This window comes from Pristiophorus japonicus, chromosome 8 (assembly GCF_044704955.1).
Source record: "Pristiophorus japonicus isolate sPriJap1 chromosome 8, sPriJap1.hap1, whole genome shotgun sequence".
NCBI classification, from domain to species: Eukaryota; Metazoa; Chordata; class Chondrichthyes; family Pristiophoridae; genus Pristiophorus; species Pristiophorus japonicus.
The window spans coordinates 175,560,894-175,582,021 of NC_091984.1; the positions used below are offsets into that span (position 1 = coordinate 175,560,894).

The following is a 21,128-nucleotide window of genomic DNA, read 5'->3' on the forward strand; positions in this document are numbered from 1 at the left end:
TCTGGCAGCGGTGGGATTTGAACCCACGCCTCCGAAGAGACTGGAACCTGGATCCAGCGCCTTAGACCGCTCGGCCACGCTACCACTGGACGCAGCTTCTGTTCTGGAACGAGTGACCGTTGAGTGAAATGTGACTTTGCCATGCGGAAAATAATAATTAAGGCAATTAAAGTGGTAGACAGTAAACTCTCGAGAAACGATTTTGCAACATACCGGTCACAGGAACCTACGTATCCACAGGGCAACAACAGAAATTAGGTGCATGTTGGGACAAACCAGTTACAACATTCATTCAATATTTATTCCTATATCAACATCACTGACAAAAACAGATTATCTGGTCATGAACACATTGCTGTTTGTGGGATCGTGCTGTGTGCATACTGGCTGCGCCATTTCCCACATTACAACAGTGACTCACTTTAAAAATACTTCATTGGCTGTAAAGCGTTTTGGGACATGAAAGGCGCCAACACACTGCAGAAAATTTTACCCGATAGCTGGCAAAATGCGAGCTGTTGTGAGAAATACGTGTGTTGGTTGCATTGCAGGCATGATAAACTTAATGACTGGCGCTGCCTGTTAAGTGATGTCGTAACAATGTACGTGTTGTGTGATTGCACAGGAGGAAGGATTGTGATGCAACTCAGTAAATGTGCAGAATTGGAGCACGCTTTTCTGCAGTTACAGTCGGTTCATTGTCAGGGTGGCCGAGTGGTTTAAGGTGCCAAACTCAAAGACTGTAACCCTTACCTTACCAAAGGTTGGTGTATTCTGGGACGTGGGTGCCAAGCCCACTTCTAGCGGCGTGGTTTCCAATACCACTTCTGACATTTACTTTTTATCCACACAAATCCGGCCAGCGTGCAAAAAGCATGCTCAACTGGCCTTCAATTTTCAAGTGGTGACATCAAACTCTTCGATGGTATTGCCATTTGCCAACAAACTAAAGGCACCGCTCACAGTCCAACTACTTTTCCACACCAAAATGGCCCCATTGTGAAACAGGTGCCCATGCTTGTGCTGACAGAATGCAAGTGTTACGCAGGGAAAATTGTGGCAGCGATGGGATTTGAACCCACGCCTCCGAAGAGACTGGAACCTGGATCCAGCGCCTTAGACCGCTCAGCCACGCTACCACTGGAAGCAGCTTCTGTTCTGGAACGAGTGACCGTTGAGTGAAATGTGACTTTGCCATGCGGAAAATAATAATTAAGGCAATTAAAGTGGTAGACAGTAAACTCTCGAGAAACGATTTTGCAACATACCGGTCACAGGAACCTACGTATCCACAGGGCAACAACAGAAATTAGGTGCATGTTGGGACAAACCAGTTACAACATTCATTCAATATTTATTCCTATATCAACATCACTGACAAAAACAGATTATCTGGTCATGAACACATTGCTGTTTGTGGGATCGTGCTGTGTGCATACTGGCTGCGCCATTTCCCACATTACAACAGTGACTCACTTTAAAAATACTTCATTGGCTGTAAAGCGTTTTGGGACATGAAAGGCGCCAACACACTGCAGAAAATTTTACCCGACAGCTGGCAAAATGCGAGCTGTTGTGAGAAATACGTGTGTTGGTTGCATTGCAGGCATGATAAACTTAATGACTGGCGCTGCCTGTTAAGTGATGTCGTAACAATGTACGTGTTGTGTGATTGCACAGGAGGAAGGATTGTGATGCAACTCAGTAAATGTGCAGAATTGGAGCACGCTTTTCTGCAGTTACAGTCGGTTATTGTCAGGGTGGCCGAGTGGTTTAAGGTGCCAAACTCAAAGACTGTAACCCTTACCTTACCAAAGGTTGGTGTATTCTGGGACGTGGGTGCCAAGCCCACTTCTAGCGGCGTGGTTTCCAATCCCACTTCTGACATTTACTTTTTATCCACACAAATGCGGCCAGCGTGCAAAAAGCATGCTCAACTGGCCTTCAATTTTCAAGTGGTGACATCAAACTCTTCGATGGTTTTGCCATTTGCCAACAAACTAAAGGCACCGCTCACAGTCCAACTACTTTTCCACACCAAAATGGCCCCATTGTGAAACAGGTGCCCATGCTTGTGCTGACAGAATGCAAGTGTTACGCAGGGAAAATTCTGGCAGCGGTGGGATTTGAACCCACGCCTCCGAAGAGACTGGAACCTGGATCCAGCGCCTTAGACCGCTCGGCCACGCTACCACTGGAAGCAGCTTCTGTTCTGGAACGAGTGACCGTTGAGTGAAATGTGACTTTGCCATGCGGAAAATAATAATTAAGGCAATTAAAGTGGTAGACAGTAAACTCTCGAGAAACGATTTTGCAACATACCGGTCACAGGAACCTACGTATCCACAGGGCAACAACAGAAATTAGGTGCATGTTGGGACAAACCAGTTACAACATTCATTCAATATTTATTCCTATATCAACATCACTGACAAAAACAGATTATCTGGTCATGAACACATTGCTGTTTGTGGGATCGTGCTGTGTGCATACTGGCTGCGCCATTTCCCACATTACAACAGTGACTCACTTTAAAAATACTTCATTGGCTGTAAAGCGTTTTGGGACATGAAAGGCGCCAACACACTGCAGAAAATTTTACCCGATAGCTGGCAAAATGCGAGCTGTTGTGAGAAATACGTGTGTTGGTTGCATTGCAGGCATGATAAACTTAATGACTGGCGCTGCCTGTTAAGTGATGTCGTAACAATGTACGTGTTGTGTGATTGCACAGGAGGAAGGATTGTGATGCAACTCAGTAAATGTGCAGAATTGGAGCACGCTTTTCTGCAGTTACAGTCGGTTCATTGTCAGGGTGGCCGAGTGGTTCAAGGTGCCAAACTCAAAGACTGTAACCCTTACCTTACCAAAGGTTGGTGTTTTCTGGGACGTGGGTGCCAAGCCCACTTCTAGCGGCGTGGTTTCCAATCCCACTTCTGACATTTACTTTTTATCCACACAAATGCGGCCAGCGTGCAAAAAGCATGCTCAACTGGCCTTCAATTTTCAAGTGGTGACATCAAACTCTTCGATGGTATTGCCATTTGCCAACAAACTGAAGGCACCGCTCACAGTCCAACTACTTTTCCACACCAAAATGGCCCCATTGTGAAACAGGTGCCCATGCTTGTGCTGACAGAATGCAAGTGTTACGCAGGGAAAATTCTGGCAGCGGTGGGATTTGAACCCACGCCTCCGAAGAGACTGGAACCTGGATCCAGCGCCTTAGACCGCTCGGCCACGCTACCACTGGAAGCAGCTTCTGTTCTGGAACGAGTGACCGTTGAGTGAAATGTGACTTTGCCATGCGGAAAATAATAATTAAGTGGTAGACAGTGAACTCTCGAGAAACGATTTTGCAACATACCGGTCACAGGAACCTACGTATCCACAGGGCAACAACAGAAATTAGGTGCATGTTGGGACAAACCAGTTACAACATTCATTCAATATTTATTCCTATATCAACATCACTGACAAAAACAGATTATCTGGTCATGAACACATTGCTGTTTGTGGGATCGTGCTGTGTGCATACTGGCTGCGCCATTTCCCACATTACAACAGTGACTCACTTTAAAAATACTTCATTGGCTGTAAAGCTTTTTGGGACATGAAAGGCGCCAACACACTGCAGAAAATTTTACCCGATAGCTGGCAAAATGCGAGCTGTTGTGAGAAATACGTGTGTTGGTTGCATTGCAGGCATGATAAACTTAATGACTGGCGCTGCCTGTTAAGTGATGTCGTAACAATGTACGTGTTGTGTGATTGCACAGGAGGAAGGATTGTGATGCAACTCAGTAAATGTGCAGAATTGGAGTACGCTTTTCTGCAGTTACAGTCGGTTCATTGTCAGGGTGGCCGAGTGGTTTAAGGTGCCAAACTCAAAGACTGTAACCCTTACCTTACCAAAGGTTGGTGTATTCTGGGACGTGGGTGCCAAGCCCACTTCTAGCGGCGTGGTTTCCAATCCCACTTCTGACATTTACTTTTTATCCACACAAATGCGGCCAGCGTGCAAAAAGCATGCACAACTGGCCTTCAATTTTCAAGTGGTGACATCAAACTCTTCGATGGTATTGCCATTTGCCAACAAACTGAAGGCACCGCTCACAGTCCAACTACTTTTCCACACCAAAATGGCCCCATTGTGAAACAGGTGCCCATGCTTGTGCTGACAGAATGCAAGTGTTACGCAGGGAAAATTGTGGCAGCGGTGGGATTTGAACCCACGCCTCCGAAGAGACTGGAACCTGGATCCAGCGCCTTAGACCGCTCGGCCACGCTACCACTGGAAGCAGCTTCTGTTCTGGAACGAGTGACCGTTGAGTGAAATGTGACTTTGCCATGCGGAAAATAATAATTAAGGCAATTAAAGTGGTAGACAGTGAACTCTCGAGAAACGATTTTGCAACATACCGGTCACAGGAACCTACGTATCCACAGGGCAACAACAGAAATTAGGTGCATGTTGGGACAAACCAGTTACAACATTCATTCAATATTTATTCCTATATCAACATCACTGACAAAAACAGATTATCTGGTCATGAACACATTGCTGTTTGTGGGATCGTGCTGTGTGCATACTGGCTGCGCCATTTCCCACATTACAACAGTGACTCACTTTAAAAATACTTCATTGGCTGTAAAGCGTTTTGGGACATGAAAGGCGCCAACACACTGCAGAAAATTTTACCCGATAGCTGGCAAAATGCGAGCTGTTGTGAGAAATACGTGTGTTGGTTGCATTGCAGGCATGATAAACTTAATGACTGGCGCTGCCTGTTAAGTGATGTCGTAACAATGTACGTGTTGTGTGATTGCACAGGAGGAAGGATTGTGATGCAACTCAGTAAATGTGCAGAATTGGAGTACGCTTTTCTGCAGTTACAGTCGGTTCATTATCAAAATAGCCGAGTGGTTTAAGGTGCCAAACTCAAAGACTGTAACCCTTACCTTACCAAAGGTTGGTGTATTCTGGGACGTGGGTGCCAAGCCCACTTCTAGCGGCGTGGTTTCCAATCCCACTTCTGACATTTACTTTTTATCCACACAAATGCGGCCAGCGTGCAAAAAGCATGCTCAACTGGCCTTCAATTTTCAAGTGGTGACATCAAACTCTTCGATGGTATTGCCATTTGCCAACAAACGAAAGGCACCGCTCACAGTCCAACTACTTTTCCACACCAAAATGGCCCCATTGTGAAACAGGTGCCCATGCTTGTGCTGACAGAATGCAAGTGTTACGCAGGGAAAATTCTGGCAGCGGTGGGATTTGAACCCACGCCTCCGAAGAGACTGGAACCTGGATCCAGCGCCTTAGACCGCTCGGCCACGCTACCACTGGACGCAGCTTCTGTTCTGGAACGAGTGACCGTTGAGTGAAATGTGACTTTGCCATGCGGAAAATAATAATTAAGTGGTAGACAGTGAACTCTCGAGAAACGATTTTGCAACATACCGGTCACAGGAACCTACGTATCCACAGGGCAACAACAGAAATTAGGTGCATGTTGGGACAAACCAGTTACAACATTCATTCAATATTTATTCCTATATCAACATCACTGACAAAAACAGATTATCTGGTCATGAACACATTGCTGTTTGTGGGATCGTGCTGTGTGCATACTGGCTGCGCCATTTCCCACATTACAACAGTGACTCACTTTAAAAATACTTCATTGGCTGTAAAGCGTTTTGGGACATGAAAGGCGCCAACACACTGCAGAAAATTTTACCCGATAGCTGGCAAAATGCGAGCTGTTGTGAGAAATACGTGTGTTGGTTGCATTGCAGGCATGATAAACTTAATGACTGGCGCTGCCTGTTAAGTGATGTCGTAACAATGTACGTGTTGTGTGATTGCACAGGAGGAAGGATTGTGATGCAACTCAGTAAATGTGCAGAATTGGAGTACGCTTTTCTGCAGTTACAGTCGGTTCATTATCAAAATAGCCGAGTGGTTTAAGGTGCCAAACTCAAAGACTGTAACCCTTACCTTACCAAAGGTTGGTGTATTCTGGGACGTGGGTGCCAAGCCCACTTCTAGCGGCGTGGTTTCCAATCCCACTTCTGACATTTACTTTTTATCCACACAAATGCGGCCAGCGTGCAAAAAGCATGCTCAACTGGCCTTCAATTTTCAAGTGGTGACATCAAACTCTTCGATGGTATTGCCATTTGCCAACAAACGAAAGGCACCGCTCACAGTCCAACTACTTTTCCACACCAAAATGGCCCCATTGTGAAACAGGTGCCCATGCTTGTGCTGACAGAATGCAAGTGTTACGCAGGGAAAATTCTGGCAGCGGTGGGATTTGAACCCACGCCTCCGAAGAGACTGGAACCTGGATCCAGCGCCTTAGACCGCTCGGCCACGCTACCACTGGAAGCAGCTTCTGTTCTGGAACGAGTGACCGTTGAGTGTAATGTGACTTTGTTATGCGGAAAATAATAATTAAGGCAATTAAAGTGGTAGACAGTAAACTCTCGAGAAACGATTTTGCAACATACCGGTCACAGGCACCTACGTATCCACAGGGCAACAACAGAAATTAGGTGCATGTTGGGACAAACCAGTTACAACATTCATTCAATATTTATTCCTATATCAACATCACTGACAAAAACAGATTATCTGGTCATGAACACATTGCTGTTTGTGGGATCGTGCTGTGTGCATCCTGGCTGCGCCATTTCCCACATTACAACAGTGACTCACTTTAAAAATACTTCATTGGCTGTAAAGCGTTTTGGGACATGAAAGGCGCCAACACACTGCAGAAAATTTTACCCGATAGCTGGCAAAATGCGAGCTGTTGTGAGAAATACGTGTGTTGGTTGCATTGCAGGCATGATAAACTTAATGACTGGCGCTGCCTGTTAAGTGATGTCGTAACAATGTACGTGTTGTGTGATTGCACAGGAGGAAGGATTGTGATGCAACTCAGTAAATGTGCAGAATTGGAGCACGCTTTTCTGCAGTTACAGTCGGTTCATTGTCAGGGTGGCCGAGTGGTTTAAGGTGCCAAACTCAAAGACTGTAACCCTTACCTTACCAAAGGTTGGTGTATTCTGGGACGTGGGTGCCAATCCCACTTCTGACATTTACTTTTTATCCACACAAATGCGGCCAGCGTGCAAAAAGCATGCACAACTGGCCCTCAATTTTCAAGTGGTGACATCAAACTCTTCGATGGTATTGCCATTTGCCAACAAACTGAAGGCACCGCTCACAGTCCAACTACTTTTCCACACCAAAATGGCCCCATTGTGAAACAGGTGCCCATGCTTGTGCTGACAGAATGCAAGTGTTACGCAGGGAAAATTCTGGCAGCGGTGGGATTTGAACCCACGCCTCCGAAGAGACTGGAACCTGGATCCAGCGCCTTAGACCGCTCGGCCACGCTACCACTGGACGCAGCTTCTGTTCTGGAACGAGTGACCGTTGAGTGAAATGTGACTTTGCCATGCGGAAAATAATAATTAAGGCAATTAAAGTGGTAGACAGTGAACTCTCGAGAAACGATTTTGCAACATACCGGTCACAGGAACCTACGTATCCACAGGGCAACAACAGAAATTAGGTGCATGTTGGGACAAACCAGTTACAACATTCATTCAATATTTATTCCTATATCAACATCACTGACAAAAACAGATTATCTGGTCATGAACACATTGCTGTTTGTGGGATCGTGCTGTGTGCATCCTGGCTGCGCCATTTCCCACATTACAACAGTGACTCACTTTAAAAATACTTCATTGGCTGTAAAGCGTTTTGGGACATGAAAGGCGCCAACACACTGCAGAAAATTTTACCCGATAGCTGGCAAAATGCGAGCTGTTGTGAGAAATACGTGTGTTGGTTGCATTGCAGGCATGATAAACTTAATGACTGGCGCTGCCTGTTAAGTGATGTCGTAACAATGTACGTGTTGTGTGATTGCACAGGAGGAAGGATTGTGATGCAACTCAGTAAATGTGCAGAATTGGAGCACGCTTTTCTGCAGTTACAGTCGGTTCATTGTCAGGGTGGCCGAGTGGTTTAAGGTGCCAAACTCAAAGACTGTAACCCTTACCTTACCAAAGGTTGGTGTATTCTGGGACGTGGGTGCCAAGCCCACTTCTAGCGGCGTGGTTTCCAATCCCACTTCTGACATTTACTTTTTATCCACACAAATGCGGCCAGCGTGCAAAAAGCATGCACAACTGGCCTTCAATTTTCAAGTGGTGACATCAAACTCTTCGATGGTATTGCCATTTGCCAACAAACTGAAGGCACCGCTCACAGTCCAACTACTTTTCCACACCAAAATGGCCCCATTGTGAAACAGGTGCCCATGCTTGTGCTGACAGAATGCAAGTGTTACGCAGGGAAAATTCTGGCAGCGGTGGGATTTGAACCCACGCCTCCGAAGAGACTGGAACCTGGATCCAGCGCCTTAGACCGCTCGGCCACGCTACCACTGGAAGCAGCTTCTGTTCTGGAACAAGTGACCGTTGAGTGTAATGTGACTTTGTTATGCGGAAAATAATAATTAAGGCAATTAAAGTGGTAGACAGTAAACTCTCGAGAAACGATTTTGCAACATACCGGTCACAGGCACCTACGTATCCACAGGGCAACAACAGAAATTAGGTGCATGTTGGGACAAACCAGTTACAACATTCATTCAATATTTATTCCTATATCAACATCACTGACAAAAACAGATTATCTGGTCATGAACACATTGCTGTTTGTGGGATCGTGCTGTGTGCATCCTGGCTGCGCCATTTCCCACATTACAACAGTGACTCACTTTAAAAATACTTCATTGGCTGTAAAGCGTTTTGGGACATGAAAGGCGCCAACACACTGCAGAAAATTTTACCCGATAGCTGGCAAAATGCGAGCTGTTGTGAGAAATACGTGTGTTGGTTGCATTGCAGGCATGATAAACTTAATGACTGGCGCTGCCTGTTAAGTGATGTCGTAACAATGTACGTGTTGTGTGATTGCACAGGAGGAAGGATTGTGATGCAACTCAGTAAATGTGCAGAATTGGAGCACGCTTTTCTGCAGTTGCAGTCGGTTCATTGTCAGGGTGGCCGAGTGGTTTAAGGTGCCAAACTCAAAGACTGTAACCCTTACCTTACCAAAGGTTGGTGTATTCTGGGACGTGGGTGCCAAGCCCACTTCTAGCGGCGTGGTTTCCAATCCCACTTCTGACATTTACTTTTTATCCACACAAATGCGGCCAGCGTGCAAAAAGCATGCACAACTGGCCTTCAATTTTCAAGTGGTGACATCAAACTCTTCGATGGTATTGCCATTTGCCAACAAACTGAAGGCACCGCTCACAGTCCAACTACTTTTCCACACCAAAATGGCCCCATTGTGAAACAGGTGCCCATGCTTGTGCTGACAGAATGCAAGTGTTACGCAGGGAAAATTCTGGCAGCGGTGGGATTTGAACCCACGCCTCCGAAGAGACTGGAACCTGGATCCAGCGCCTTAGACCGCTCGGCCACGCTACCACTGGACGCAGCTTCTGTTCTGGAACGAGTGACCGTTGAGTGAAATGTGACTTTGCCATGCGGAAAATAATAATTAAGTGGTAGACAGTGAACTCTCGAGAAACGATTTTGCAACATACCGGTCACAGGAACCTACGTATCCACAGGGCAACAACAGAAATTAGGTGCATGTTGGGACAAACCAGTTACAACATTCATTCAATATTTATTCCTATATCAACATCACTGACAAAAACAGATTATCTGGTCATGAACACATTGCTGTTTGTGGGATCGTGCTGTGTGCATACTGGCTGCGCCATTTCCCACATTACAACAGTGACTCACTTTAAAAATACTTCATTGGCTGTAAAGCATTTTGGGACATGAAAGGCGCCAACACACTGCAGAAAATTTTACCCGATAGCTGGCAAAATGCGAGCTGTTGTGAGAAATACGTGTGTTGGTTGCATTGCAGGCATGATAAACTTAATGACTGGCGCTGCCTGTTAAGTGATGTCGTAACAATGTACGTGTTGTGTGATTGCACAGGAGGAAGGATTGTGATGCAACTCAGTAAATGTGCAGAATTGGAGTACGCTTTTCTGCAGTTACAGTCGGTTCATTATCAAAATAGCCGAGTGGTTTAAGGTGCCAAACTCAAAGACTGTAACCCTTACCTTACCAAAGGTTGGTGTATTCTGGGACGTGGGTGCCAAGCCCACTTCTAGCGGCGTGGTTTCCAATCCCACTTCTGACATTTACTTTTTATCCACACAAATGCGGCCAGCGTGCAAAAAGCATGCTCAACTGGCCTTCAATTTTCAAGTGGTGACATCAAACTCTTCGATGGTATTGCCATTTGCCAACAAACGAAAGGCACCGCTCACAGTCCAACTACTTTTCCACACCAAAATGGCCCCATTGTGAAACAGGTGCCCATGCTTGTGCTGACAGAATGCAAGTGTTACGCAGGGAAAATTCTGGCAGCGGTGGGATTTGAACCCACGCCTCCGAAGAGACTGGAACCTGGATCCAGCGCCTTAGACCGCTCGGCCACGCTACCACTGGAAGCAGCTTCTGTTCTGGAACGAGTGACCGTTGAGTGTAATGTGACTTTGTTATGCGGAAAATAATAATTAAGGCAATTAAAGTGGTAGACAGTAAACTCTCGAGAAACGATTTTGCAACATACCGGTCACAGGCACCTACGTATCCACAGGGCAACAACAGAAATTAGGTGCATGTTGGGACAAACCAGTTACAACATTCATTCAATATTTATTCCTATATCAACATCACTGACAAAAACAGATTATCTGGTCATGAACACATTGCTGTTTGTGGGATCGTGCTGTGTGCATCCTGGCTGCGCCATTTCCCACATTACAACAGTGACTCACTTTAAAAATACTTCATTGGCTGTAAAGCGTTTTGGGACATGAAAGGCGCCAACACACTGCAGAAAATTTTACCCGATAGCTGGCAAAATGCGAGCTGTTGTGAGAAATACGTGTGTTGGTTGCATTGCAGGCATGATAAACTTAATGACTGGCGCTGCCTGTTAAGTGATGTCGTAACAATGTACGTGTTGTGTGATTGCACAGGAGGAAGGATTGTGATGCAACTCAGTAAATGTGCAGAATTGGAGCACGCTTTTCTGCAGTTACAGTCGGTTCATTGTCAGGGTGGCCGAGTGGTTTAAGGTGCCAAACTCAAAGACTGTAACCCTTACCTTACCAAAGGTTGGTGTATTCTGGGACGTGGGTGCCAATCCCACTTCTGACATTTACTTTTTATCCACACAAATGCGGCCAGCGTGCAAAAAGCATGCACAACTGGCCCTCAATTTTCAAGTGGTGACATCAAACTCTTCGATGGTATTGCCATTTGCCAACAAACTGAAGGCACCGCTCACAGTCCAACTACTTTTCCACACCAAAATGGCCCCATTGTGAAACAGGTGCCCATGCTTGTGCTGACAGAATGCAAGTGTTACGCAGGGAAAATTCTGGCAGCGGTGGGATTTGAACCCACGCCTCCGAAGAGACTGGAACCTGGATCCAGCGCCTTAGACCGCTCGGCCACGCTACCACTGGACGCAGCTTCTGTTCTGGAACGAGTGACCGTTGAGTGAAATGTGACTTTGCCATGCGGAAAATAATAATTAAGGCAATTAAAGTGGTAGACAGTGAACTCTCGAGAAACGATTTTGCAACATACCGGTCACAGGAACCTACGTATCCACAGGGCAACAACAGAAATTAGGTGCATGTTGGGACAAACCAGTTACAACATTCATTCAATATTTATTCCTATATCAACATCACTGACAAAAACAGATTATCTGGTCATGAACACATTGCTGTTTGTGGGATCGTGCTGTGTGCATCCTGGCTGCGCCATTTCCCACATTACAACAGTGACTCACTTTAAAAATACTTCATTGGCTGTAAAGCGTTTTGGGACATGAAAGGCGCCAACACACTGCAGAAAATTTTACCCGATAGCTGGCAAAATGCGAGCTGTTGTGAGAAATACGTGTGTTGGTTGCATTGCAGGCATGATAAACTTAATGACTGGCGCTGCCTGTTAAGTGATGTCGTAACAATGTACGTGTTGTGTGATTGCACAGGAGGAAGGATTGTGATGCAACTCAGTAAATGTGCAGAATTGGAGCACGCTTTTCTGCAGTTACAGTCGGTTCATTGTCAGGGTGGCCGAGTGGTTTAAGGTGCCAAACTCAAAGACTGTAACCCTTACCTTACCAAAGGTTGGTGTATTCTGGGACGTGGGTGCCAAGCCCACTTCTAGCGGCGTGGTTTCCAATCCCACTTCTGACATTTACTTTTTATCCACACAAATGCGGCCAGCGTGCAAAAAGCATGCACAACTGGCCTTCAATTTTCAAGTGGTGACATCAAACTCTTCGATGGTATTGCCATTTGCCAACAAACTGAAGGCACCGCTCACAGTCCAACTACTTTTCCACACCAAAATGGCCCCATTGTGAAACAGGTGCCCATGCTTGTGCTGACAGAATGCAAGTGTTACGCAGGGAAAATTCTGGCAGCGGTGGGATTTGAACCCACGCCTCCGAAGAGACTGGAACCTGGATCCAGCGCCTTAGACCGCTCGGCCACGCTACCACTGGAAGCAGCTTCTGTTCTGGAACGAGTGACCGTTGAGTGAAATGTGACTTTGCCATGCGGAAAATAATAATTAAGGCAATTAAAGTGGTAGACAGTGAACTCTCGAGAAACGATTTTGCAACATACCGGTCACAGGAACCTACGTATCCACAGGGCAACAACAGAAATTAGGTGCATGTTGGGACAAACCAGTTACAACATTCATTCAATATTTATTCCTATATCAACATCACTGACAAAAACAGATTATCTGGTCATGAACACATTGCTGTTTGTGGGATCGTGCTGTGTGCATACTGGCTGCGCCATTTCCCACATTACAACAGTGACTCACTTTAAAAATACTTCATTGGCTGTAAAGCGTTTTGGGACATGAAAGGCGCCAACACACTGCAGAAAATTTTACCCGATAGCTGGCAAAATGCGAGCTGTTGTGAGAAATACGTGTGTTGGTTGCATTGCAGGCATGATAAACTTAATGACTGGCGCTGCCTGTTAAGTGATGTCGTAACAATGTACGTGTTGTGTGATTGCACAGGAGGAAGGATTGTGATGCAACTCAGTAAATGTGCAGAATTGGAGTACGCTTTTCTGCAGTTACAGTCGGTTCATTATCAAAATAGCCGAGTGGTTTAAGGTGCCAAACTCAAAGACTGTAACCCTTACCTTACCAAAGGTTGGTGTATTCTGGGACGTGGGTGCCAAGCCCACTTCTAGCGGCGTGGTTTCCAATCCCACTTCTGACATTTACTTTTTATCCACACAAATGCGGCCAGCGTGCAAAAAGCATGCTCAACTGGCCTTCAATTTTCAAGTGGTGACATCAAACTCTTCGATGGTATTGCCATTTGCCAACAAACGAAAGGCACCGCTCACAGTCCAACTACTTTTCCACACCAAAATGGCCCCATTGTGAAACAGGTGCCCATGCTTGTGCTGACAGAATGCAAGTGTTACGCAGGGAAAATTCTGGCAGCGGTGGGATTTGAACCCACGCCTCCGAAGAGACTGGAACCTGGATCCAGCGCCTTAGACCGCTCGGCCACGCTACCACTGGAAGCAGCTTCTGTTCTGGAACGAGTGACCGTTGAGTGTAATGTGACTTTGTTATGCGGAAAATAATAATTAAGGCAATTAAAGTGGTAGACAGTAAACTCTCGAGAAACGATTTTGCAACATACCGGTCACAGGCACCTACGTATCCACAGGGCAACAACAGAAATTAGGTGCATGTTGGGACAAACCAGTTACAACATTCATTCAATATTTATTCCTATATCAACATCACTGACAAAAACAGATTATCTGGTCATGAACACATTGCTGTTTGTGGGATCGTGCTGTGTGCATCCTGGCTGCGCCATTTCCCACATTACAACAGTGACTCACTTTAAAAATACTTCATTGGCTGTAAAGCGTTTTGGGACATGAAAGGCGCCAACACACTGCAGAAAATTTTACCCGATAGCTGGCAAAATGCGAGCTGTTGTGAGAAATACGTGTGTTGGTTGCATTGCAGGCATGATAAACTTAATGACTGGCGCTGCCTGTTAAGTGATGTCGTAACAATGTACGTGTTGTGTGATTGCACAGGAGGAAGGATTGTGATGCAACTCAGTAAATGTGCAGAATTGGAGCACGCTTTTCTGCAGTTACAGTCGGTTCATTGTCAGGGTGGCCGAGTGGTTTAAGGTGCCAAACTCAAAGACTGTAACCCTTACCTTACCAAAGGTTGGTGTATTCTGGGACGTGGGTGCCAATCCCACTTCTGACATTTACTTTTTATCCACACAAATGCGGCCAGCGTGCAAAAAGCATGCACAACTGGCCCTCAATTTTCAAGTGGTGACATCAAACTCTTCGATGGTATTGCCATTTGCCAACAAACTGAAGGCACCGCTCACAGTCCAACTACTTTTCCACACCAAAATGGCCCCATTGTGAAACAGGTGCCCAAGCTTGTGCTGACAGAATGCAAGTGTTACGCAGGGAAAATTCTGGCAGCGGTGGGATTTGAACCCACGCCTCCGAAGAGACTGGAACCTGGATCCAGCGCCTTAGACCGCTCGGCCACGCTACCACTGGACGCAGCTTCTGTTCTGGAACGAGTGACCGTTGAGTGAAATGTGACTTTGCCATGCGGAAAATAATAATTAAGGCAATTAAAGTGGTAGACAGTGAACTCTCGAGAAACGATTTTGCAACATACCGGTCACAGGAACCTACGTATCCACAGGGCAACAACAGAAATTAGGTGCATGTTGGGACAAACCAGTTACAACATTCATTCAATATTTATTCCTATATCAACATCACTGACAAAAACAGATTATCTGGTCATGAACACATTGCTGTTTGTGGGATCGTGCTGTGTGCATCCTGGCTGCGCCATTTCCCACATTACAACAGTGACTCACTTTAAAAATACTTCATTGGCTGTAAAGCGTTTTGGGACATGAAAGGCGCCAACACACTGCAGAAAATTTTACCCGATAGCTGGCAAAATGCGAGCTGTTGTGAGAAATACGTGTGTTGGTTGCATTGCAGGCATGATAAACTTAATGACTGGCGCTGCCTGTTAAGTGATGTCGTAACAATGTACGTGTTGTGTGATTGCACAGGAGGAAGGATTGTGATGCAACTCAGTAAATGTGCAGAATTGGAGCACGCTTTTCTGCAGTTACAGTCGGTTCATTGTCAGGGTGGCCGAGTGGTTTAAGGTGCCAAACTCAAAGACTGTAACCCTTACCTTACCAAAGGTTGGTGTATTCTGGGACGTGGGTGCCAAGCCCACTTCTAGCGGCGTGGTTTCCAATCCCACTTCTGACATTTACTTTTTATCCACACAAATGCGGCCAGCGTGCAAAAAGCATGCACAACTGGCCTTCAATTTTCAAGTGGTGACATCAAACTCTTCGATGGTATTGCCATTTGCCAACAAACTGAAGGCACCGCTCACAGTCCAACTACTTTTCCACACCAAAATGGCCCCATTGTGAAACAGGTGCCCATGCTTGTGCTGACAGAATGCAAGTGTTACGCAGGGAAAATTCTGGCAGCGGTGGGATTTGAACCCACGCCTCCGAAGAGACTGGAACCTGGATCCAGCGCCTTAGACCGCTCGGCCACGCTACCACTGGAAGCAGCTTCTGTTCTGGAACGAGTGACCGTTGAGTGAAATGTGACTTTGCCATGCGGAAAATAATAATTAAGGCAATTAAAGTGGTAGACAGTGAACTCTCGAGAAACGATTTTGCAACATACCGGTCACAGGAACCTACGTATCCACAGGGCAACAACAGAAATTAGGTGCATGTTGGGACAAACCAGTTACAACATTCATTCAATATTTATTCCTATATCAACATCACTGACAAAAACAGATTATCTGGTCATGAACACATTGCTGTTTGTGGGATCGTGCTGTGTGCATCCTGGCTGCGCCATTTCCCACATTACAACAGTGACTCACTTTAAAAATACTTCATTGGCTGTAAAGCGTTTTGGGACATGAAAGGCGCCAACACACTGCAGAAAATTTTACCCGATAGCTGGCAAAATGCGAGCTGTTGTGAGAAATACGTATGTTGGTTGCATTGCAGGCATGATAAACTTAATGACTGGCGCTGCCTGTTAAGTGATGTCGTAACAATGTACGTGTTGTGTGATTGCACAGGAGGAAGGATTGTGATGCAACTCAGTAAATGTGCAGAATTGGAGCACGCTTTTCTGCAGTTACAGTCGGTTCATTGTCAGGGTGGCCGAGTGGTTTAAGGTGCCAAACTCAAAGACTGTAACCCTTACCTTACCAAAGGTTGGTGTATTCTGGGACGTGGGTGCCAAGCCCACTTCTAGCGGCGTGGTTTCCAATCCCACTTCTGACATTTACTTTTTATCCACACAAATGCGGCCAGCGTGCAAAAAGCATGCACAACTGGCCTTCAATTTTCAAGTGGTGACATCAAACTCTTCGATGGTATTGCCATTTGCCAACAAACTGAAGGCACCGCTCACAGTCCAACTACTTTTCCACACCAAAATGGCCCCATTGTGAAACAGGTGCCCATGCTTGTGCTGACAGAATGCAAGTGTTACGCAGGGAAAATTCTGGCAGCGGTGGGATTTGAACCCACGCCTCCGAAGAGACTGGAACCTGGATCCAGCGCCTTAGACCGCTCGGGCACGCTACCACTGGAAGCAGCTTCTGTTCTGGAACGAGTGACCGTTGAGTGAAATGTGACTTTGCCATGCGGAAAATAATAATTAAGGCAATTAAAGTGGTAGACAGTGAACTCTCGAGAAACGATTTTGCAACATACCGGTCACAGGAACCTACGTATCCACAGGGCAACAACAGAAATTAGGTGCATGTTGGGACAAACCAGTTACAACATTCATTCAATATTTATTCCTATATCAACATCACTGACAAAAACAGATTATCTGGTCATGAACACATTGCTGTTTGTGGGATCGTGCTGTGTGCATCCTGGCTGCGCCATTTCCCACATTACAACAGTGACTCACTTTAAAAATACTTCATTGGCTGTAAAGCGTTTTGGGACATGAAAGGCGCCAACACACTGCAGAAAATTTTACCCGATAGCTGGCAAAATGCGAGCTGTTGTGAGAAATACGTGTGTTGGTTGCATTGCAGGCATGATAAACTTAATGACTGGCGCTGCCTGTTAAGTGATGTCGTAACAATGTACGTGTTGTGTGATTGCACAGGAGGAAGGATTGTGATGCAACTCAGTAAATGTGCAGAATTGGAGCACGCTTTTCTGCAGTTACAGTCGGTTCATTGTCAGGGTGGCCGAGTGGTTTAAGGTGCCAAACTCAAAGACTGTAACCCTTACCTTACCAAAGGTTGGTGTATTCTGGGACGTGGGTGCCAAGCCCACTTCTGACATTTACTTTTTATCCACACAAATGCGGCCAGCGTGCAAAAAGCATGCACAACTGGCCCTCAATTTTCAAGTGGTGACATCAAACTCTTCGATGGTATTGCCATTTGCCAACAAACTGAAGGCACCGCTCACAGTCCAACTACTTTTCCACACCAAAATGGCCCCATTGTGAAACAGGTGCCCATGCTTGTGCTGACAGAATGCAAGTGTTACGCAGGGAAAATTCTGGCAGCGGTGGGATTTGAACCCACGCCTCCGAAGAGACGGGAATCTGGATCCAGCGCCTTAGACCGCTCGGCGACGCTACCACTGGAAGCAGCTTCTGTTCTGGAACGAGTGACCGTTGAGTGAAATGTGACTTTGCCATGCGGAAAATAATAATGAAGGCAATTAAAGTGGTAGACAGTAAACTCTCGAGAAACGATTTTGCAACATACCGGTCACAGGAACCTACGTATCCACAGGGCAACAACAGAAATTAGGTGCATGTTGGGACAAACCAGTTACAACATTCATTCAATATTTATTCCTATATCAACATCACTGACAAAAACAGATTATCTGGTCATGAACACATTGCTGTTTGTGGGATCGTGCTGTGTGCATACTGGCTGCGCCATTTCCCACATTACAACAGTGACTCACTTTAAAAATACTTCATTGGCTGTAAAGCGTTTTGGGACATGAAAGGCGCCAACACACTGCAGAAAATTTACCCGATCGCTGGCAAAATGCGAGCTGTTGTGAGAAATACGTGTGTTGGTTGCATTGCAGGCATGATAAACTTAATGACTGGCGCTGCCTGTTAAGTGATGTCGTAACAATGTACGTGTTGTGTGATTGCACAGGAGGAAGGATTGTGATGCAACTCAGTAAATGTGCAGAATTGGAGCACGCTTTTCTGCAGTTACAGTCGGTTCATTGTCAGGGTGGCCGAGTGGTTTAAGGTGCCAAACTCAAAGACTGTAACACTTACCTTACCAAAGGTTGGTGTATTCTGGGACGTGGGTGCCAAGCCCACTTCTAGCGGCGTGGTTTCCAATCCCACTTCTGACATTTACCTTTTATCCACACAAATGCGGCCAGCGTGCAAAAAGCATGCACAACTGGCCTTCAATTTTCAAGTGGTGACATCAAACTCTTCGATGGTATTGCCATTTGCCAACAAACTGAAGGCACCGCTCACAGTCCAACTACTTTTCCACACCAAAATGGCCCCATTGTGAAACAGGTGCCCATGCTTGTGCTGACAGAATGCAAGTGTTACGCAGGGAAAATTCTGGCAGCGGTGGGATTTGAACCCACGCCTCCGAAGAGACTGGAACCTGGATCCAGCGCCTTAGACCGCTCGGCCACGCTACCACTGGACGCAGCTTCTGTTCTGGAACGAGTGACCGTTGAGTGTAATGTGACTTTGTTATGCGGAAAATAATAATTAAGGCAATTAAAGTGGTAGGCAGTGAACTCTCGAGAAACGATTTTGCAACATACCGGTCACAGGAACCTACGTATCCACAGGGCAACAACAGAAATTAGGTGCATGTTGGGACAAACCAGTTACAACATTCATTCAATATTTATTCCTATATCAACATCACTGACAAAAACAGATTATCTGGTCATGAACACATTGCTGTTTGTGGGATCGTGCTGTGTGCATCCTGGCTGCGCCATTTCCCACATTACAACAGTGACTCACTTTAAAAATACTTCATTGGCTGTAAAGCGTTTTGGGACATGAAAGGCGCCAACACACTGCAGAAAATTTTACCCGATAGCTGGCAAAATGCGAGCTGTTGTGAGAAATACGTGTGTTGGTTGCATTGCAGGCATGATAAACTTAATGACTGGCGCTGCCTGTTAAGTGATGTCGTAACAATGTACGTGTTGTGTGATTGCACAGGAGGAAGGATTGTGATGCAACTCAGTAAATGTGCAGAATTGGAGCACGCTTTTCTGCAGTTACAGTCGGTTCATTATCAAAATAGCCGAGTGGTTTAAGGTGCCAAACTCAAAGACTGTAACCCTTACCTTACCAAAGGTTGGTGTATTCTGGGACGTGGGTGCCAAGCCCACTTCTAGCGGCGTGGTTTCCAATCCCACTTCTGACATTTACTTTTTATCCACACAAATGCGGCCAGCGTGCAAAAAGCATGCACAACTGGCCTTCAATTTTCAAGTGGTGACATCAAACTCTTCGATGGTATTGCCATTTGCCAACAAACTGAAGGCACCGCTCACAGTCCAACTACTTTTCCACACCAAAATGGCCCCATTGTGAAACAGGTGCCCATGCTTGTGCTGACAGAATGCAAGTGTTACGCAGGGAAAATTCTGGCAGCGGTGGGATTTGAACCCACGCCTCCGAAGAGACTGGAACCTGGATCCAGCGCCTTAGACCGCTCGGCCACGCTACCACTGGACGCAGCTTCTGTTCTGGAACGAGTGACCGTTGAGTGTAATGTGACTTTGTTATGCGGAAAATAATAATTAAGGCAATTAAAGTGGTAGACAGTGAACTCTCGAGAAACGATTTTGCAACATACCGGTCACAGGAACCTACGTATCCACAGGGCAACAACAGAAATTAGGTGCATGTTGGGACAAACCAGTTACAACATTCATTCAATATTTATTCCTATATCAACATCACTGACAAAAACAGATTATCTGGTCATGAACACATTGCTGTTTGTGGGATCGTGCTGTGTGCATACTGGCTGCGCCATTTCCCACATTACAACAGTGACTCACTTTAAAAATACTTCATTGGCTGTAAAGCGTTTTGGGACATGAAAGGCGCCAACACACTGCAGAAAATTTTACCCGATCGCTGGCAAAATGCGAGCTGTTGTGAGAAATACGTGTGTTGGTTGCATTGCAGGCATGATAAACTTAATGACTGGCGCTGCCTGTTAAGTGATGTCGTAACAATGTACGTGTTGTGTGATTGCACAGGAGGAAGGATTGTGATGCAACTCAGTAAATGTGCAGAATTGGAGTACGCTTTTCTGCAGTTACAGTCGGTTCATTATCAAAATAGCCGAGTGGTTTAAGGTGCCAAACTCAAAGACTGTAACCCTTACCTTACCAAAGGTTGGTGTATTCTGGGACGTGGGTGCCAAGCCCACTTCTAGCGGCGTGGTTTCCAATCCCACTTCTGACATTTACTTTTTATCCACACAAATGCGGCCAGCGTGCAAAAAGCATGCTCAACTGGCCTTCAATTTTCAAGTGGTGACATCAAACTCTTCGATGGTATTGCCATTTGCCAACAAACGAAAGGCACCGCTCACAGTCCAACTACTTTTCCACACCAAAATGGCCCCATTGTGAAACAGGTGCCCATGCTTGTGCTGACAGAATGCAAGTGTTACGCAGGGAAAATTCAGGCAGCGGTGGGATTTGAACCCACGCCTCCGAAGAGACTGGAACCTGGATCCAGCGCCTTAGACCGCTCGGCCACGCTACCACTGGACGCAGCTTCTGTTCTGGAACGAGTGACCGTTGAGTGTAATGTGACTTTGTTATGCGGAAAATAATAATTAAGGCAATT

General features: G+C 45.9%; 18 non-coding genes across 18 annotated transcripts; all 18 read right to left on the bottom strand.

The window, feature by feature from the left end:
• Positions 1-2: 2 nt before the first annotated feature.
• trnal-cag (transfer RNA leucine (anticodon CAG)) lies at positions 3-84 on the bottom strand. The gene has a single exon. It is a non-coding gene; the product is annotated as a tRNA-Leu (tRNA).
• A 2,027-nt stretch (positions 85-2,111) lies between these two features.
• trnal-cag (transfer RNA leucine (anticodon CAG)) lies at positions 2,112-2,193 on the bottom strand. The gene has a single exon. It is a non-coding gene; the product is annotated as a tRNA-Leu (tRNA).
• A 973-nt stretch (positions 2,194-3,166) lies between these two features.
• On the bottom strand, positions 3,167-3,248 carry trnal-cag (transfer RNA leucine (anticodon CAG)). The gene has a single exon. It is a non-coding gene; the product is annotated as a tRNA-Leu (tRNA).
• A 963-nt stretch (positions 3,249-4,211) lies between these two features.
• trnal-cag (transfer RNA leucine (anticodon CAG)) lies at positions 4,212-4,293 on the bottom strand. Its single transcript has one exon. It is a non-coding gene; the product is annotated as a tRNA-Leu (tRNA).
• A 973-nt stretch (positions 4,294-5,266) lies between these two features.
• trnal-cag (transfer RNA leucine (anticodon CAG)) lies at positions 5,267-5,348 on the bottom strand. The gene has a single exon. It is a non-coding gene; the product is annotated as a tRNA-Leu (tRNA).
• Positions 5,349-6,311: 963 nt separating this feature from the next.
• Positions 6,312-6,393, bottom strand: trnal-cag (transfer RNA leucine (anticodon CAG)). Its single transcript has one exon. It is a non-coding gene; the product is annotated as a tRNA-Leu (tRNA).
• Positions 6,394-7,339: 946 nt separating this feature from the next.
• On the bottom strand, positions 7,340-7,421 carry trnal-cag (transfer RNA leucine (anticodon CAG)). Its single transcript has one exon. It is a non-coding gene; the product is annotated as a tRNA-Leu (tRNA).
• Positions 7,422-8,394: 973 nt separating this feature from the next.
• trnal-cag (transfer RNA leucine (anticodon CAG)) lies at positions 8,395-8,476 on the bottom strand. The gene has a single exon. It is a non-coding gene; the product is annotated as a tRNA-Leu (tRNA).
• A 973-nt stretch (positions 8,477-9,449) lies between these two features.
• trnal-cag (transfer RNA leucine (anticodon CAG)) lies at positions 9,450-9,531 on the bottom strand. Its single transcript has one exon. It is a non-coding gene; the product is annotated as a tRNA-Leu (tRNA).
• Positions 9,532-10,494: 963 nt separating this feature from the next.
• trnal-cag (transfer RNA leucine (anticodon CAG)) lies at positions 10,495-10,576 on the bottom strand. The gene has a single exon. It is a non-coding gene; the product is annotated as a tRNA-Leu (tRNA).
• Positions 10,577-11,522: 946 nt separating this feature from the next.
• Positions 11,523-11,604, bottom strand: trnal-cag (transfer RNA leucine (anticodon CAG)). Its single transcript has one exon. It is a non-coding gene; the product is annotated as a tRNA-Leu (tRNA).
• A 973-nt stretch (positions 11,605-12,577) lies between these two features.
• trnal-cag (transfer RNA leucine (anticodon CAG)) lies at positions 12,578-12,659 on the bottom strand. Its single transcript has one exon. It is a non-coding gene; the product is annotated as a tRNA-Leu (tRNA).
• A 973-nt stretch (positions 12,660-13,632) lies between these two features.
• Positions 13,633-13,714, bottom strand: trnal-cag (transfer RNA leucine (anticodon CAG)). The gene has a single exon. It is a non-coding gene; the product is annotated as a tRNA-Leu (tRNA).
• Positions 13,715-14,660: 946 nt separating this feature from the next.
• trnal-cag (transfer RNA leucine (anticodon CAG)) lies at positions 14,661-14,742 on the bottom strand. Its single transcript has one exon. It is a non-coding gene; the product is annotated as a tRNA-Leu (tRNA).
• A 973-nt stretch (positions 14,743-15,715) lies between these two features.
• trnal-cag (transfer RNA leucine (anticodon CAG)) lies at positions 15,716-15,797 on the bottom strand. Its single transcript has one exon. It is a non-coding gene; the product is annotated as a tRNA-Leu (tRNA).
• A 3,055-nt stretch (positions 15,798-18,852) lies between these two features.
• Positions 18,853-18,934, bottom strand: trnal-cag (transfer RNA leucine (anticodon CAG)). The gene has a single exon. It is a non-coding gene; the product is annotated as a tRNA-Leu (tRNA).
• Positions 18,935-19,907: 973 nt separating this feature from the next.
• Positions 19,908-19,989, bottom strand: trnal-cag (transfer RNA leucine (anticodon CAG)). Its single transcript has one exon. It is a non-coding gene; the product is annotated as a tRNA-Leu (tRNA).
• Positions 19,990-20,962: 973 nt separating this feature from the next.
• On the bottom strand, positions 20,963-21,044 carry trnal-cag (transfer RNA leucine (anticodon CAG)). The gene has a single exon. It is a non-coding gene; the product is annotated as a tRNA-Leu (tRNA).
• Positions 21,045-21,128: the final 84 nt, after the last annotated feature.